General features: G+C 41.2%; 1 long non-coding RNA gene across 1 annotated transcript; it reads right to left on the bottom strand.

The window, feature by feature from the left end:
- Positions 1-369: 369 nt before the first annotated feature.
- Positions 370-18,520, bottom strand: LOC117279983 (uncharacterized). The gene is made up of 2 exons (XR_004510429.2): positions 18,233-18,520; positions 370-767 (listed from the first exon to the last, which is right to left on the bottom strand). It is a non-coding gene; the product is annotated as an uncharacterized lncRNA (long non-coding RNA).
- Between the last annotated feature and the right edge of the window lie 1,893 nt (positions 18,521-20,413).

Consider the following 20,413-nt stretch of genomic DNA (forward strand, 5'->3'; position numbering starts at 1 on the left):
TGAAGTGGCTCAGTTATTCAAAGATAAGGAGAACATACGTAATGTGATGAAATACCATGCAATCAAGAATAATTTCCAATTCAAAGTTCGAAAATCATATTCGAGCAGGTATGTATGAGATTAGGATTTGAATAAGTTTACCAACACTTGATTCTTTCATCAAAGATACAAGCTAATGATGTATCTGCTTTGCCTGATGTAACTTTGTCTTAGTTTCAACAAGTTACGTTTATTGTTAACTTTCAGAGTTGTGATAATATACCATATTTTAATTGGCATATGTTAGATAGTAACATCATACCTACATAATAACAGTTACTTCATTGATTGTGTATATCAGAATTGTTCTTGGGGTTTTAAAGCATCAAGGCTAAATAAGTCTCATGCTTTTTGTCACGATCCAAAATTTCTACTTGGAAGTCATGATGGCACCTAATCTTTCAACTAGGTAATCCGGTCACTCAACATTATTGTGAGCAATAAAATCATGAATTAATTAAAACGGAGTCTAACATAAATAAGAGTAATACAGGCGAACGCGGCAAATACTCAACATAATATCCCAGAACTAGGTGGTATAGAGTCACAAGCTCTAACTCAATATACAAGATCAATATCAAAATACAATACTGTCTGAAACACATAAACAGTAGAAGTGAAATAAGACGGTGGCTCCAAGGCATGCGATCGGATCATGCAGGAATACCTTGAAGTCTCTGGTACGTGCTACGCTTCACTGCCGATCAGTCCGATCCGAGGACCTGGATCTGCACAAAAAAGATGTGCAGAAACGTAGTATGAGTACACAACAATCAGTACCCAATAAGTATCAAGACTAACCCCGGTGGAGTAGTGACGAGGTTCAAGTCATGTGATACTCACTAGACAAATAACCTCTGCAATAAATATATCGAAAAAACCCAATAATTGGAATATAATTGAAAACAATAATCACAATCCGTTTTTAGAACAGGTAATAATAACTCAGTGTAGTAAAACTCATCTTGATCACGAAAACATCAAAATAGAGGTAAGGCATTACCACAAATGTATACAGACGAAAAATCGTCTGAATCTTGAGGAGTGAGTTCGATTTCTCTTGATTCGGAAGATTGGTACTTGCTAAAATCGGGTAAGTACTAAGTAACATCATGGTCACATAAGTAACAATGAGATAATCTATTAAAGGTAAGTGAATCATGGTAAGATTCCATGAGTTGATCGAATTCGGAGGAGGTTTGGGGGTGGCAGCTAGGGTTTGACAGGATAGGAGAAGAGAGGATTTAAGGGTGGCAGTTTTTTAGAAATGGTAGGGTTTCGGGTGGGTTTGGTTAATTAAAAGCGGAGGGGTGATTGTGGGTCGTTGATCTTGAGAGATTAACGGCCAGGATTTAAAAGAAAGTTGTAACGACCCGGCCGGTCGTTTTGAAAGTAATAGCCCTGATACCCTATTTATTGTTTCCCCCGTATCTTTTTCTGCTTATGCGACTTGTCAGGAGGTTTTGTTTTGGTTTCGGAGTATTTTTGGGACACTTAGTCACTAAAACGGGAGCTTAAGTCTTAGAATTTTGACTGTAGTCGGAACAGTGTGAAGACGAATTCGGAATGGAGTTTCGTCGATTCCGTTAGCTTCGTTGGGTGATTTTGGACTTAGGGGCATGTCCGGATTGTGTGTTGGAGGTTTGTAGCTCATTTAGCCTTGAAATGGCGAAAGTCGAATTTTTGGAGATTTGGACCGGAAGTGAAAATTTTGATATCGGGGTCGGATTCTGATTCCGGAAGTTGGAGTAGGTCCATAATGTTGATTATGACTTGTGTACAAAATTTGAGGTCAATCATACGTGATTTGATGGGTTTCGGCATCGGTTGTCGAAATTAGAAATTTTAAAGAACTTTAGGCTTGAATCCGGGTGTAATCGGTGTTTTTGATGGTATTTGGGGTGGTTTGAGGATTTGACTAAGTTCGTATGGTGTTTTAAGATTGGTTGGTATGTTTGGTTGAGGTACCGGGGGTCTCGGATGTGTTTCGGGTGCTTAACGGGTGAAAGCTTGGACTTAGAAGAAATTTTGACATGCTGCTTTCTGGTGTTTTCGCACCTGCGGTGGGGAGTCCGTAGGTGCGGCCCCGCAGAAGCGAGGCTGGGATCGCAGGTGTGCCTTTAGGCCTGGGAGTCAGTGGTCGCAGATGCAACAAGTGAGCCACAGGAGCGGAGCCGCATCTGCGGAAGGGTAGTCGCATATGAGGATATGAGAAGGACCCAAGGTTTTGCAGAAGCGGACGAGTAGATGCAGAAGCGCATCCGCAGATGCGGACTTAGGCGTGCAGGTGCGGACTCTGGAGTTTTAATGAATACTCGCAGGTGCGGAGTCCTAGCCACAGAAGTGGCACCGAAGGTGCGATGGTGAGGTCGCAGGAGCGGGTTCGTTGGGCAGAAAAGAGAGAATTTCGAGGGTTTGATTCATTTCTCCATTTTTGGACTTGGGAGCTTGAAAATTGGCAATTCTTTGAGGGATTTGCAGAGAGAGCTTTGGGGTTCCGATTCCTTGCTTGTTTATGGGTGTATTTCATTAATCTATAGTTGTTTTCTCCATTTAATTTCAGATTTGGATTGAAAAGCTGGGAAAATGGGAGAAATGTTCCCTAACCAAATTTCTGAGTTTTGATTGGGATTTAGACATCGGATTTGGATAATTTTGGTACGAGTGAACTCGTGAGTGAATGGGTGTCCGTATTTTGTGACTTTTATCCGATTCCGAGACGTGGTCCCGGGCCGGCGTTTTAGAGCGAATTTCTGAATTTTTGTTAAAATATTTATATCATTAATTAGATGAGTCTATAATGGTTGTATTCATGATATGTAATTATGTTTGGCAAGAGTTGGGTCATTCAGAGTCGGATAATCGAGGAAAGGGCATTCTTACGGATTGATGGAGCTTGACTAGAGGTAAGTGGCTTGCCTAACTTTGTGTGGGAGAATTCCCCTTAGGATTTGGAACTATTGTGATATGGGAGCGCCGTGCACGTGAGGTGACGAGTACGTACACGGGCTAGTTGTTGAAAAACCCGATATTTACTGAGACAGCAACATATTTTCCTTTTATTTTTAGTTATACCATTTTAATGAATATTAACATGTTTTCATTCTTAATTGAGTTATTCCAATATGTGTAGCTATCCTGTTTAGTCTAATATCGCATGTCTACGTGCTTTAACTGCTTACTTGAACTCTATGAAGCATGCCTAGTTGTTTTCCTGTTTTTTCCTTGTTCTTTATCAGTATAGCCGTAGAAATCTTACTGTTAACTGTTGTATTTGTCTTCTGATCTATGTATTTACTTTTGAGACTACGAGGCGGTTCCTCAGGAGTTCTCCCTGCATATTTACTTTGGGACTACGGAACGGTATTCCGGGAGATTCCCCATGTACTGCATATTTACTTTGGGACTACGGAACGGTATTTCGAGAGATCCCCCTGTCTTGCATATTTACTTTGGGACTACGGAACGGTATTCCGGGAGATCCCATGCTCTGCATATTTACTTTGGGACTACGGAATGGTATTCCGGGAGATCCCCCTGCACATTTACGTTTGGGACTACGAGACGGTATCTCAGGGGATCCCCTATTGTTGTCTCTGTGTACTGAACTATTATCTTCTATGAATTCTTCTTGTTAAATTTCAGTCTTTATTTTATTGCGATATTTCGTTCTTGCCTTGCTTTATTATTATTTATACCAGTAAGGTCCTGACCTGACCTCGTCACTACTCGACCGAGGTTAGGCTTGGCACTTATTGGGTACCGATTGTGGTATATTCATGCTACTTTTCTGCACATATTTTTCATGTGCAGATCCAGGTGCTCCTTATCAGCCGCACTATCAGTGAGCCGGGACAACTTTGGAGACTTCAAGGTATATCTACCGCGTCCGCAGACCTCAGAGTCTCCTTCTACTCTTTCTCATGTACATTATCTTATGTATTTTTCCTTGTTAGACTCTGATGTATAGAGACACTAGATTTTTCTTCTGTAGTTTGTGATTCACGGTGTTTCAAATTTTAGGATTACTGTGTATTTTTGAACAGTTAGTTGTTAAATTTTTGTTTTCATTTCATTATTCCGCAAATGTTAGGCTTACCTAGTCGTAGAGACTAGGTGCAATCACGATGTCATACGGAGGAAAAATGGGTCGTGACAAGTTGGTATCAGAGCTCTAGGTTCATAGGTGTCGTGAGTCACAAGTCGGTTTATTAGATTCTCGCGGATTAGTATTTAGACGTCTGTACTTATCTTCGGGAGGCTATGGAACTGTTAAGAAAATTTCACTACTTTGATTCCTTGTCGTGCGAAAAATTGTTGACTTCAAAAATTCTAAACTTCTGTATTCTATTCTCTCACAGATGGTGAGGACACGTACAAGCGGATCTGATGGCCAGGCACCCGCGCCCCCTGCTAGAGCCGCGAAAGGCCGGGGCCAGGGTAGAGGCCGATGACGTCCACGTGGTGCAGCCAGAGTACCCGCACTAGCTGCTACAGAGGAGCCCCCAGTAGCTCCAGCTGGAGGGCAGACACCTGAGGTACCTGTTTCTGCACCAGCCCTCCAGGAGACTCTAGCCCAGTTTCTGATCATGTTCAGCACCTTAGCTCAGGCTGGATTGATTCCACTTGCTCCTGACACTTCTTAGGCCGGGGGAGGAGCAAAAACTCCCATCGCCGGTAATCTAGAGCAGCGAGTTCAGGTCGACCAAGTTCCAGAGATTGTACCAATGAAGTCGGTAGCTCCAGCTCAGCCCGAGGTTAGGGTAGCAGCTTCTGAGGTGGAGCAGCTTAGACTTGAGAGGTACAAGAAGTACCACCCACCTACCTTCATCGGATTGGCTACAGATGATGCTTAGGGTTTTCTGGAGGAGTGTCATCGTATTCTCCGTACTATGGGCATAGCAGAGACGAGTGGGGTTTCTTTTACCACCTTTCAACTTAGAGGAGCAGCCTATCAGTGATGGCGTGCTTATGAGTTGAGTAGTCCGGCTGAGGCAGCTTCACTTACATGGACTCAGTTTTCGGACATGTTTTTGAGAGAGTATGTCCCTCAAAGCCTTAGGATGCATGGCGCGGGGAGTTTGAGCAGTTGCGCCAGGGTTCTATGACTGTGTCAGAGTATGCAGTCCATTTTAGTGACTTGGCCCGACATGTACCGGCCTTGGTTGCCATAGTTCGAGAGAGGGTTCAACGGTTTATTGAGGGACTCCACCCAGTATCCAGATTAGTATGGCTAGGGAGCTAGAGATGGATATTTCTTATCAGCAGGTTGTGAGTATTGCCAAGAGATTGGAGGGCATGCTTTCCCGAGATAGAGAGGAGAGAGAGGCCAAGAGGTCTCGAGAGACTGGTTATTATTCGGGTGCTCATGCCCCAACAGCTCGCCATGGTAGGGGTTATGTGAGTCGCCCCGTTCATTCAGCTCTTCCAACCGCCAGTAGTGTTCCAGCTCCTTCTAGGCCCCATGAGCCTTATTATGCACCGCCATTATCTAATTTGCCTCCTGCACGGGGTGTTCGTAGCGGCCAGTCCAGCAGACCTGGCCCGAGCCAGCCACAACAGTCACGCCCTCCTAGAGCTTGTTTTGATTGTGGCGACACTCGCCATATGGTGAGGGATTGCCTCATATTTAGGAGGGGTACACCACCACAGCGCGCTACACCGAGTCCTTAGGCTATGATTACAGCACCAGTTGTCACCCCACCTGCTCAGCCAGCTCGAGGTGGAGGTCACCCTAGAGGGGGAGGCCGGGCCAGATATTATGCCCTTCCTGCTCGTACAGAGGCAGTCACTTCTGATTCTGTCATTACAGGTATTGGCCCGGTCTGTCATAGAGATGCATCGATATTATTTGACCCTGGCTCTACATATTCTTATGTGTCCTCTTATTTTGCCCCGTATTTGGGCGTATCTCGGGATTCTTTGAGTTTCCCTGTTTATATGTCTACTCCTGTGGGAGATTCTCTTGTTATGGACCGTGTGTATCGGTCGTGTTTGATTACTCTTAGTGGTTTTGAGACCAGAGTCGATTTATTATTGCTCAGCATGGTGGACTTTGATATTATTTTGGGCATGGACTGGTTGTTGCCCAATTATGCTATTCGTGATTGTCACGCTAAGACCGTGACGCTGGCTATGCCAGGTTTACCGCGATTAGAGTGGAGAGGTACCTTAGAGTATACTCCCAGCAGAGTTATTTCATTTCTTAAAGCTCAACGAATGGTTGAGAAGGGGTGTGACGCGTATCTAGCTTATGTGAGAGATGTCAGTATTGATACCCCTACAGTTGAGTCAGTTCTAGTAGTGAGGGACTTTCCAGATGTGTTCCCAGCTGATCTTTCGGGCATGCCGCCCGACAGAGATATTGATTTTGGGATTGATTTGTTGTCGGGCACTCAACCCATCTCTATTCCTCCATATCGTATGGCTCCTCCTGAATTGAAGAAGTTGAAGAAGTAGTTACAGGATTTGCTTGATAAGGGCTTCATTCGGCCCAGTGTGTCACCTTGGGGTGCTCCTGTCTTATTTGTGAAGAAGAATGATGGTTCTATGAGGATGTGTATTGATTACCGCCAGTTGAACAAAGTTACAGTGAAGAATATGTATCCATTGCCTCATATTGATGACTTATTTGATCAGTTACAGGGTGCCAGAGTGTTTTTCAAGATTGACTTATGCTCAGTCTATCATCAGTTGAAGATTCGGGAGCCAGATATCCCGAAAACTGCTTTTAGGACTCGATATGGTCACTACGAGTTCCTTGTAATGTCTTTTGGGCTGACCAATGCCCCGACAGATTTTATGCACTTAATGCACAGTGTGTTCCAGCCTTATCTTGACTCATTCGTCATTGTGTTTATTGACGACATTCTGGTGTACTCCCGGACTCGGGAAGATCATGAGCAGCACCTGAGGACTGTGCTTCAGACCTTGAGAGAAAAGAAGTTATATGCAAAATTTTCAAATTGTGAGTTTTGGCTAGACTCAGTGGCATTCTTGGGTCATATAGTATCGAGTGATGGGATCCAGGTGGATCCGAAGAAGATTGAAGCAGTGCATAGTTGGGCCACACTGTCCTCAGCTACAGAGATCTGGAGTTTTCTTGGTTTGGTGGGGTATTACCGTCGCTTTGTAAAGGGATTATCATCCATTGCAGCACCTATGACCAGGCTGATCCAGAAGGGTGCTCCGTTCAGGTGGACAGAGGAATATGAGGAGTGCTTTCAGAAGCTCAAGACAGCTTTGATTACAACCCCAGTATTGGTATTGCCTACAGGTTCGGGATCTTACACGGTATATTGTGATGCATAATAGATTAGTCTCGGCGCGGTGTTGATGCAGGACGGTAGGGTAATTGCCTACGCGTCCAGACAGCTGAAGGTGCATGAAAAGAACTATCATGTCCACGACCTTGAGTTAGCAGCTATTGTTCATGCCTTGAAGATTTGGCGGCATTATTTGTACGGTGTTCCTTGTGAGATTTACACCGATCACCGGAGTTTGCAGCATCTGTTCAAGCATAAGGATCTTAATTTGCGTCAGAGGAGGTGGTTGGATCTACTTAAGGATTATGATATCACCATTTTATACCACCCTGGGAAGGCCAATGTGGTGGCCGATGCTTTGAGTCACCGGGCAGAGAGTTTGGGGAGCTTAGCATATCTACCAGCAGCAGAGACGCCCATGGCGTTGGATGTTCAGGCCTTAGCCAGCAAGTTTGTGAGATTGGATATTTCTGAGTTGAGTCAAGTATTGGCTTGTGTGGTCTCTCGGTCTTCTCTTTATGACCGTATCAGGGAGCGTCAGTATGATGACCCCTATCTGCTTGTCCTTAAGGACACGGTCTAGCACAGTGATGCTAAGAAGGTCACTATTGGATTTGATGGTGCATTGAGGATGGAGGGCAGGCTATGTGTGCCCAATGTAGATGATTTGCGTGAGTTGATTCCCCAGGAGGCTCACAGTTCGTGGTACTCTATTCATCCGGGTGCCACAAAGATGTATCAGGACTTGAGACAACATTACTGGTGGAGGAGAATGAAGAAGGACATAGTAGAGTACGTGGCCTGATGTCTAAATTGCCAGCAGGTAAAGTATGAGCATCAGCGGCCAGGTGGGTTGCTTCAAAAGTTAGAGATTCGGAGTGAAAATGGGAGCGGATCACTATGGATTTCATTGATGGACTCCCACAGACTCAACGGAGGTTTGATGCAGTTTGAGTGATTGTGGATAGGCTAACCAAGTCGGCTCATTTTTTTCCTGTGATGACTACCTATTCTTCCGAGCAGCTAGCTCGAAATCTACATCTGTGAGATCGTTAGGCTTCATGGCGTACCGGTCTCTATCATCTCTGACCGAGGTACGCAGTTTACATCATGATTCTGGAGAGCCGTACAGTAGGAGTTGGGTACTAAAGTAGAGCTGAGCACATTATTTCACCCTCAGACGGACGGACAGTCCGAGCGCACTATTCAGATATTGGACGATATGCTCTGCGCTTGTCTGATAGATTTTGGGGGTGCTTGGGACAAGTTTTTGCCACTTGCGAAGTCTGCTTACAACAACAGTCTTCAGTCCAGCATTCAGATGGCACCGTATGAGGCATTGTATGGTAGGCGGTGTCGGTCCCCAGTAAGTTGGTTCGAGCCGAGCAAGGCCAGATTATTGGGTACGGACTTGGTTCAGGATGCCTTGGAGAAGGCTAAGCTGATTCAAGGTAGACTTCGCACAACCCAGTCCAAACATAAGAGTTATGCGGATCGAAAGGTTCACGATGTTGCATCCATGGTTGGAGAGCGGGTCTTGCTCCGGGTTTTGCCTATGAAGGGTGTTATGAGGTTCGGAAAGAGGGGCAAGCTGAGCCCAAGGTTTATTGGTCCCTTTGAGGTGTTGCAGCGAGTTGGGGAAGTTGCTTATGAGCTTGCCTTACCTCCCAGCCTAGCAAGAGTTTATCCGGTAATTCATATTTCGATGCTCCGGAAGTATCACGGTGATCCGGCTCATGTATTGGATTTCAGCTCAGTCCAATTGGACAAGGATCTATCTTATGTTGAGGAGCCAGTGCCTATTTTAGACAGACAGGTCAGAAAGCTAAGGTCAAAGAACATTACTTCCGTGAAGGTTCAGTGGAGGGGACAGCCGGTCGAGGAGGCGACTTGGGAGACCGAGCAGGATATGCGCAACCGTTATCCTCATCTTTTCACCGCTTCAGGTATGTCTTTATACTCGTTCGGGGGAGGATGTAACGACCCGGCCGGTCGTTTTGAAAGTAATAGCCTCGATTCCCTATTTACTGTTTCCCCCGTATCTTTTTCTGGTTATGTGACTTGGCGGGAGGTTTTGTTTTGGTTTCGGAGTATTTTTGGACACTTAGTCCCTAAAACGGGAGCTTAAGTCTTAGAATTTTGACCGTAGTCAGAATAATATGAAGACGACTCCGGAATGGAGTTTTGTCGGTTTCGTTAGCTCCGTTTGGGTGATTTTGGACTTAGGGGCATATCCAGATTGTGTGTTGGAGGTCTGTAGCTCATTTGGGCTTGAAATGGCGAAAGTCGAATTTTTGGAGATTTGGACCGGCAGTGGAAATTTTAATATCGGGGTCGGATTCTAATTCCGGAAGTTGGAGTAGGTCCGTAATGTTGTTTATGACTTGTGTCCAAAATTTGAGGTCAATCGAACGTGACTTGATGGGTTTCGGCATCGGTTGTCTAATTTGGAAATTTCAAAGATCTTTAGGCTTGAATTCGAGTGTAATCAGTGTTTTTGATGGTATTTGGGGTAGTTTGAGGATTCGACTAAGTTTGTATGGTGTTTTAAGATAGGTTGGTATGTTTGGTTGAGGTCCAGGGGGCCTCGGGTGAGTTTCAAGTGCTTAACGAGTGAAAGCTTGAAATTAGAAGAATTTCTGACATGCTGGTTTCTAGTGTTTTCGCACCTGCGGTGGGGAGTCCGTAGGTGCGGACCCGCAGAAGCGAGGTTGGGATCGCAAGAGCGGAGCCGCATCTGCGGAAGGGTAGTCACAGACGCGGAGATGAGAAGGACCCAAGGTTCCGCAGAAGCGGACGAGTAGATGCAGAAGCGCATCCGTAGATGCGGACTTAGGCGCGCAGGTGCGGACTCTAGAGTTTTAATGAAAACTCGCAGGTGCGGAGTCCTAGCTGTAGAAATAGCACCGAAGGTGCGATGGTGAGGTCGCAGGAGCGGGTTCGCTGGGCAGAAAAGAGAGAATTTCGAGGGTTTGATTCATTTCTCCATTTTTGGACTTGGGAGCTCGGAAATTGGCAATTCTTTGAGGGATTTGCAGAGAGAGCTTTGGGGTTCCGATTCCTTACTCATTTTGGGGTATATTTCATTAATCTATAGTTGTTTTCTCCATTTAATTTCAGATTTGGATTGAAAAGCTGGGAAAATGGGAGAAACGTTCCCTAACAAAATTTTTAAGTTTTGATTGGGATTTAGACATCGGATTTGGATAATTTTGGTATGAGTGAACTCATGAGTAAATGGGTGTTCGTATTTTCTGACTTTATTCGATTCTGAGACGTTAGCCCGGGTCGACGTTTTAAAGCGAATTTCTAAATATTTGTTAAAATATTGATTTCATTAATTAGATGAGTGTATTATGGTTGTATTCATGATATGCAATTGCGTTTGGCTAGATTTGGGCCATTCGGAGTCGGATAATCGAGGAAAGGACATTCTTACGGATTGATTGAACTTGACTCGAGGTAAGTGGCTTGCCTAACTTTGTGTGTGGGGAGGGGGGGAGGGAGATTTCCCTTAAGATTTGGAACTATTATGATATGGGAGCGTCGTGCACGTGAGGTGACGAGTACGTACACGACTAGTTGTTGAAAAACCCAATTTTTACTGAGCAGCAACCTGTTTTCCTTTTATTTTTAGTTATACCATTTTAATGAATATTAACATGTTTTCATTCTTAATTGAGTTATTCCAATATGTAGCTATCATGTTTAGTCTAATATCGCATGTCTACGTGCTTTAACTGCTTACTTGAACTCTATGAAGCATGCCTAGTTGTTTTCCTGCTTTTTCCTTGTTCTTTATCAGTATAGCCGTAGAAATCCTAATGTTAACTGTTGTATTTGTCGCTTGATCTTTGTATTTACTTTTGAGACAACGAGGCTGTTCCTCGGGAGTTCTCCCTGCATATTTACTTTGGGACTACGGAACGATATTCCGGGAGATCCCCTTGTACTGCATATTTACTTTGGTACTACAAAACGGTATTCCGGGAGATCCCCCTGTCTTGCATATTTACTTTGGGACTACGGAACGGTATTCCGGGAGATACTTCTGTTCTGCATATTTACTTTGGGACTACGGAACGGTATTCTGGGAAATCCCCCTGCACATTTACGTTTGGGACTACGAGACGGTATCTCGGGAGATCCCCTATTGTTATCTCTGTGTACTGAGCTGTTATCTTCTATGAATTCTTTCTTGTTAAATTTCAGCCTTTATTTTACTGCGATATTTCGTTCTTGCCTTGTTTTATTATTATTTATACCAGTAGGGTCCTGACCTGACCTCGTCACTACTCGACCGAGGTTAGGCTTGGCACTTATTGGGTACCGATTGTGGTGTACTCATGCTACTCTACTGTACATGTTTTTCGTGTGCATATCCAGTGCTCCTTATCAGCCGGACTATCAGTGAGCCGGGACAGCTTTGGAGACTTTAAAGTATATCTGTCGTGTCTGCAGACCACGGAGTCCCCTTCTACTCTTTCTTATGTCCATTATCTTCTATATTTTTCCTTGTTAGACTCTGATGTATAGAGACACTAAATTTTTCTTCTGTAGTTTGTGATTCACGATGTTCCGGGTTTTGGGATTACTATGTATTTTTTAACAGTTAGTTGTTAAATTTATATTTTCATTTCATTATTCCGCAAATATTAGGCTTACCTAGTCGTAGAGACTAGGTGCCGTCACGACATCATACTGAGGGGAAATTGGGTCGTGACAAAAGCGGAGCCGGTCATTTTAACGGGTCTCGACCAGGTTTGAGAGAGGGGTCGTTTGGTTTGGGACAAGGGAGGTTGGACTAAAGATTTGGGATCTCTGGGCCGATGACTTGGGCCTATTTTGGTCTGAAATTAGCCCTATATTGGGCTGCAAATTAAATATACGAAATGTATTTAATATAATTTATAAAAAATAATTAATAAATAATAAAAATATTACTTATGCAGTAAAATGGTTGAAAATAATAGTTTAACATTATGAAAATATAAAAATGCTATTTTAGCATAAATAATATAATAAATATAATAAATATAATTATGTATAGAATATGATTTATTATTGCAAAATATTGTGTAAATAGCTAAAAATACAAATGCAATTATATGAAATAAAGTAAAAATATTATAAAACACACATGTGGGTATAAATAATAACTTTGGATGATTAAGTCACAAAATACTTTAAAAGGATAATTAATAAGTACTTGAAAATACTTATATGACTCTTGTAAACTAAGTAATACTGCAAAATAATATTTTATAAAATATGAGGGTAAAATTGGGTATCAACATTCACGAAGGATGGGCCGCGTTCGCTTAGCTTGTGAGGCAATGGCCTTCGCGTTCGCTTAGGTGAGATCGTGTTCGCCTAGAAGGGAAGGTCGGCTGGGGGTGGCACGTGTTCGTTCTTCGCGATTGAGTGTGTGCAACCACGTTCGTGTAGGCCCCGACAGTTTGAGCATCGCGTTCGCGAAGGTTGTCTCATGTTTGCGTAGGAGGGTCAGCAGCTGGGAGTGGATTTTTCCTTTGCGGTCGCGATATAGGTCCCGCGATCGCAATGTGTACACCTCGGCAGACCACTTAAGTACTCTATTTCGAGGGTTTTAATTACTTTATCACATTTTGAGTTATAGAGCTCGAATTTGGGTGATTTTGGAGGGAGTTTTCACGATTTGGATTGGGGTAAGTATTATTTTACTCGAATTTATTTATTATTCATTATACCAACCTTAAATTTAGCGATTGATTGGTGAATCTAATTGAAGAATAATTGTGGATCTTAGTAAAAATATTTCTAAAGTAAAAAAATTGATGATTTGAAGGTCGGTTTGAGTTCGGAATTGGATGAAACACATATATTTGGACTCATGTTGGAATGAGTGTTCAGAATTTATGGGTTTGGTCGGGTTTCGGGATGCAAGCTTAGGGTTGACTTTTTAGTTGACTTTTCATAATTGAACAAAGATCGTAGCTTTATCGTTTGGGTTATTTCCTTTGGCTTTTATTGATATTACGGAAAAGGTTCAAAACTGCCCCTGAAGTATTTGAATTGGTACAAAAATATCCTATGTCCACCTATTTGAATAAAAATGCTCCTACCGTTATTCTTCTCGCTCAACATTACCCTTATCACTAACAAAAAATTCTGAAATTTTTTTTAATTAATATCCACTTGTCACCGTCCTATTGGCCTAACTTAAACTTCACCCCAAATATAATTAAACCCACACATAACCCGTTTGAATTTTGACTTGCTCCGATTTTAAAACACATCTCTCTCTCTCTCTCTCTCTCCCCCCCTCTCTCTCTATGCCTTCTTTTCCTCGTTGTTGCTTAGGCGGAATCCACAGGAAATATCAAACAAACACAACAACCCCATCTCACTTGCAAATTATGAAGAGAAAATCCTTTTTTTTACTAGACTTAACACAATTATCTAATCGAGAAAATAAAATCCATGATAATAAAAAATAATTCAAAAGAAGAAAACAAATACTAGTGAAGAAATTAAATAAAAATTTGTCACCTATTATTAGTACATCATATGAACCCAGTGTGTGTGAAATGTGATAATTGCACAATACCCATTACACATAGCAAAAAAGCTTACATATTAATAGAACAAATAGCGAAATAAATTTAAAATAAAAATACAAATTACGTAAACAGTGAAAAAAATGAAAAACAATCCTTAGATTTTCACACAGAAATAACAAAAATTAGTGAAGAAAACGTCCAGAAATTTTGAATTAAAAAGCTTACACAAACAAAAAAGAATCTAAACTTTTTAGCATAAAAAATAATATGACACTTCCTTCCTTCTTCCATAAAAATAATTCTAATAGAAAACTCAATTTTGGATTTATTTCATGAATAATCGTAAATATACAATTCATACAAAAACACTCATTAAAACGAAAATGGTAGAGAGAGAGAGAGAGAGAGTTATGTTTTAAAATTGGGGCGAGCAAATATTCGTGCGGGTTACTAGTGAGTTTAATTATAATTTTTCTTAGGGTTTACGTTAGGCCAATGGGATGGTGACATGCAGATATTAATTAAGTTTTTCTTTTTTCGAATTTTTCTATTAGTATTAGGGGTAATCTTGAGCCCAAAATATAATGGTAGGGGCATTTTTGTTCAAATAGGTGGACGGAGGGCCTTTTTTGTACTAATTCTGATATGTTAGGGGTAATTTTAGCCCTTTTTCGTTGATATTATTAAATTGTTTTGGCTAGATTCGAACCGTCCAGAGGTTGATTCACGCGGGAAGGGCTTCTTAGAGTATTGACTTAGCTTGTTTGTGGTAAGTATCTTGCCTAACTTTGTGTGAGTAAATTTTCCTTAGGATTTGGCCTAATTTGCTTTATTTTTGCTATGTGAAACGATGTGTACATAAGGTGACGAGTGTATACACGGGCGTATATGTGGTAATTGATCGGATTAGACCTTAGGCTATTGGTATATCTTGAATTGGGTTTATTTGTTATGTGAAACATGTTTTATTGTTGCTCACTCCATGTACTCTTATGTTATTGTTAGGATTTTTGAACATATTGTTGTTGAGTTGTGAGCTATATCTTGTTGTGATTTTGGTATTGTTGTTTTGGTGATATTGTGGCACTTGGGCATGTGTTATACGGGTTGATTATTATGTTGTGAGTGAGATATGAATGCGGCGACATAAGGGTGGTATTCCATTATTTATGTGCATGAGGCAAGATAAGGGTGGGTATTTAAGGGTGACATTCCATTGATAATGTGCATATGGTGACATAAGGGTGGCTTGTCAGGGATTGTTATCAAATATATCGGGGGTGATTCTCGCTATTGTTCATGTGTTGGAAAGGAGGGTTGATATTTTGATCAAATTCTTGTTCTCATTAAATGACTTTCCTTTTAGTTTTTATAAGCTGTTAGTGGAATTTGATATGTCATTACGTGCCTCGATACCATTGATATTATGTTGGCATAGGCGGATTATTCTATATTGAGTTGTTGTTGCATATTCTTCGAGGTGGTTAATATCTGTTCTATTAAGCTTTCCATTGTCCGTTCTATGTTGATATCTTGCACATCGTATTTTGACCAGTGAGTGTCTGGGCTTGAAATTAGTCACTACTCCATCGAGGTTAGTCTTTATACTAATTGGGTACCGATTATGGTATACTCATACTATGCTTCTACATATTTTTTATGTGCAGATCCAGGTACCTCAGATCGTGTTAATCACTAAAGAGTCGAGCCAGAGCTGAGGAGACTTCAAGGTATACCTTTTTTTTCGCTTGCAGGCCTCGGAGTCACCTTCTATTGTTTCTTTACTACTGTTTATTTTATTCCAAACAATATTGTATTTTGAGATTTCTTGTGTACTCTATGTAGAGATTATGACTCAATATTATCGGATTTGGAGATGTATGATTGTTGTATTAACTTTACGGCTATGTTGTGGCAGTTTCCAGCTTTTAATTAACAGTTAAGTTGCTTTATTCTATTTGATGTCATCATGTGTTAGGCTTACCTAGTCTTAGAGATTAGGTGTCATCACGATCCTTAAGGTGAGATTTTGGGTCGTGAAAAGTTGATGTCAGAGCTCTAGGTTCATAGGTTCTACGAGTCATAAGCAAGTTTAGTAGAGTCTTGCAAATCGGTACGGAGACATCTGTGCTTATCTCCAAGAGGCCACAGAACTATTAAGAAATTTCACTCTTTTCATTCCTTATAATGCGGATTTATCAATTTCGGAGTTTGATCTTTTGTATTTATATTCTCTCACAGATAGTGAGGACACGAGCTTCAGTTACTAATAATACTGCCCCCAGGTCTAGTGTTGCTAGGGGATGGGGCAGAGGCAGAGGCCGAGGTGGTGCACGTACTGTAACTAGAGCACCTGCTAGAGTAGCAGTTGAGGCACCGGTTGATGAGAAGGCACCTGAGGCGCCTGTTTCTAACCCTGGACTTCAGGAGACTTTGGCACATTTCCTAAGCATGTTGGGTACCTTGGCTCAGGCGGGAGTGATCCCAATTGCACCAGCTACTTCTCAAGCTAGGGAGGAGGTCAGACTCTTGTTGCACGTACTCCAGAGCAACGGGCTCATGTTTATCAGGCTTTGGGTGTTATGTCGGTACAACCTATAATTGCGGTTTAGCCTGAGGTCAGGATAGTGGCGCAACTTTTGATGATGCATAAGGCTTTTTATACTAGTGTCACCGTATTCTGTATACTATAGGCATAGTGGAGTTGAGTAGGGTTTCCCCATATTACATTCCAGCTGACGGGTCTGTTATATAATGGTGGCAGGCTTATGAGGAGAGTAGTCCAGCTGAAGCACGCCACTTACTTAGGCTCAGTTCGCTACTCTCTTCTTGAGGGAGTTCGTTTCGCAAACCTTCATGGATGCGTTATATTGCTTCATGGGACTATGACTGTGTCCGAGTATGCTATGAGGTTTGCTGAATTATCTCATCATGCACCTGATTTGGTTTTCATTGTTAGAGAGAGAGTCCGCAGATTTATTGAGAGACTCGGTTGTGGTCTCAGAGTTGGGATGACACGGGAGTTGGAGAATGATACTCTATTTTATCAGGTTGTAGAGATTGCCAGGAAGTTAGAGCGTATCAGTGGTCAGGAGACGGGGGATAGGGATTGTCACACCTCCTTTTTTTTTCCGAGGGGATAGGGAGTTTTTCCAATTAAAGTGACATTAATCGAAATGAGATTATTTATTGATTTCAGAGTCGCCACTTGGAATAATTTATGGTATCCCAAGTCACCGGTTTATTTTAAATCCCAAATCGAGGAAAAAATGACTCAGTTTAAAGTCTGCGAAAATCAAAAGACCGGGTAAGGAGTTCTGTTAACCCGGGAGAAGGTGTGAGGCACTCCCGAGTTCCGTGGTTTTAGCACGGTCGCTCAACTATTAATAATTGGCCTAATTATCTGATTTAATACATAATAGAAACTTATTGTGCATTTTTTACTTTTTAACCGTTTTTAGTATTTATGGAATTTGTTTGAACAAGGCGCGATGTCGCGCAATCATTTGTTTTTGTACACATTGCGAATCGCGCCACGTGAAACACACCCGCGATTTACAACATGTTTATTTTATTATAATTTGAAGGTGTGGTCGAGTCACGTGAAACGTACACTCGAATTGAGGATTATGTATCATGACTATGCCACGGGAACTGTACTCATAGTTACGATGATTTTATTATTAATCGAGTATGCCTAAAGCAGCGATTTTAATTCTTGCTACATTTGGGATTCGGTGTGAGGCCAAATGGTAATCCATAAAATGCATTTTTCTTGTCCTAAGTCTAGTTAACAGGAGTGCTACTTCAACTCAAATTCAATGGGACCTAAAACGGACTAGGTTCAAACAGCATTGGATCAACTTCTCAAGAAAATATAGGGACTAACATTGTTTAGAGACTAATGAGGCTCGTGAAGAAAACTTGCATGCGTGCGTTACTAACTCAAGCGAAAGAAACAATATGAGAACATGCCATGTAGCTATCCTATAGACTAATGGTTCCAAGCGGTGATCAAATTAATCTAGCAAACACGACATATTCATACCTATGCTAACAACATTGAAACTCATTCAAGCTTTGATTAAACAGGCCAAATACTAGACTTTAATTAGATCTTTTCAAAAGGAAACAACCCTAATACTTCAACAGATTTACTACTGGAATAACACTTCAAAACACACAAAAGATCTACATGTACCTAGATGTAAAAAGAAAATCACTCAAATCAACTCATATAAATTTTGGCAGAACCAACCTCTATTCATACTTAATTAAGAACCAAATGAGTTATATATTCCCGAATACCAATTAACTAAGGCTCAAGTCATATTTAGCCACACAAAAATCAAACATCAAACATTAAAAAGAAAGAGAGAAGTAGACCTGAGAATGCGAAACTCTTTAATTAATTTCGCTTGGAGTCGAATACAAGAGAGTCCAGCAATGGAAATCTGAAGTAACAGCAGCCAAGAAGTAGGAACTAGCAACCATGAACGGACCTCGATCGGCGACGAACTCGAACCAAATCTCAGTACCTCAAGTGAAATCCATTTTCGAAACCAAATTCGAAATTAGAATGAAGAAGCGGAAATTTATATTTCTGTATATTTTGATTTTGAAACTCTAATCCTATCTAGACGACACATTTTTTTTGTATAAGTTTTTCTTATTGAAATCTCAAAGAGGCAGAAAAATTGAAGAAGATAATTGATGAACAAAGCCAAAATTTCCAACCTCCTAACCCTAGTCCCTTTCGGCCCCCCACTTTTTCTATCCCTCAATTTCTGTCTGTGTCCAGCTGCCTAGATTAGGGTTTAATTTTGATTTTATATGAGTGTAAGAATTAACATGGGCTAGAGGAGAATAGCTGGCTAAGATTAAATCTTGTATTTAAGTGTAGAGTGGGCTAATGGATTGAGAATAATGGTATTTGTCTTGCTGGGCCACTAAAATACGAAAATGAGCTCCCAATTGGCCCAAATTTAATTCTCTCATTGAATAAAATAAAAAAATAAAAATACTACCAAAATATACTAATTAATTTTAGTTAATAAGAACAAACTATTAAAGTGAACTATATATTTAAATAAAAAATATTTTTGATATTTTTTAAATGTTATAAATATTATAAAATACTAATAAGATAAAACAAACGTTATAAAACTATTTTTGTATTTTTTTTTAAACTTATGTTTTAAAATTAAAACTAAAAGTTGACTAAAATCCTATTAAAATAAAAATAAATAAATATTTTTTAAAATACTACTTTTAAAACTTGCGCGGGTCAAAAATTACGTGCTTACATGGATGCCAAGAGGTCTCGAGGCTTTGGAGGATTTAGCGGTTCCCTTTCTTCAGCTATAGCTCGTCATAGCAGAGGTTTTGTCAGTCGACCTGTTCACTCTGCACTTCAGGTACTCGCAATGCTCCAATTAGTCAGAGACCTCAAAGTACTCATTTTGGACAACCATCTTCCTGTGCACCTCCTGCACGGTGTTTCTACATCATTTATTCTTGTCGTCCGGGTCAGACTCAGTACCAGCAGCCACGCCCGCAGAGAGGTTATTTTGAGTATAGTGATACTGGCACATGGTGAGAGATTGTTCCAGGCTTCGGAGGGTTGGACCTCTGTAGGGTACTCAAGCTATGATTTTTGCTCTAGGTTCTACTCTACCTGCACAACCAGCTAGAGGTGGAGGGCAGGCGGGTAGAGGTCGTCCTGGATGGGGAGGTCAGGCCCGTTGTTATGCTTTCCCCTGTAGGGATGCTGTCATCACATGTATTGTTCTAATCTGTCATAGAGATATATCAGTCTTATTTGATCTGGGTTCCACTTATTCGTATGTGTCATCCTATTTTATTTCATATTTAGATATGACTCGTAATTCTTTGAGTACCCCTTATTTATGTGTCTACGCTGTTGGGGATTCTATTATGGTGGACCGGGTCTATCATTCTTATTTTGTCATGATTAGGGGCTATGAGACTAATGTTGACCTTTTATTACTCAATATGAGGGATTTTGATGTGATTTTGGTCATGGATTGGTTGTCACCATATTACGCTATTCTTTATTATCACCCTAAGACCGTGACATTGGCTATTTCGGGATTGCCGAGGTTGGAGTGGATAGGTTCATTGGACCATGTTCCTTATAAGGTGGTGTCTTTTTCTAAAGGCACAACAGATGGTTCAGAAGGTGTGCTTGGCATGCTTAGCCTTTGTGGGGGGATGTTAATGTTGATACTCCTACTATTGAATCAATTCCGGTAGTTTTCAGATGTGTTTCCAGCATACCTACCGAGCATACCACCCGATAGGAATATTGATTTTGGTATTGATCTGGTGACGGGCATTTAGCCCATCTCTATTTCACCATATCGCATGGCACAAGTGGAGTTGTAGGAATTAAAGGAAAAGCTTCAGGAGTTGCTTGATAAGGGTTTTATCAGACTGAGTATTTCACCTTAGGGTGTTCCAATTCTATTTGTGAAGAAGAAAGACGGATCTATGAGGATGTGTATTGACTACAGGAAACTGAATAAGGTTACTATTAAGAATAAA

Source organism: Nicotiana tomentosiformis, chromosome 1 (genome assembly GCF_000390325.3).
Source record: "Nicotiana tomentosiformis chromosome 1, ASM39032v3, whole genome shotgun sequence".
NCBI classification, from domain to species: domain Eukaryota; kingdom Viridiplantae; phylum Streptophyta; class Magnoliopsida; order Solanales; family Solanaceae; genus Nicotiana; species Nicotiana tomentosiformis.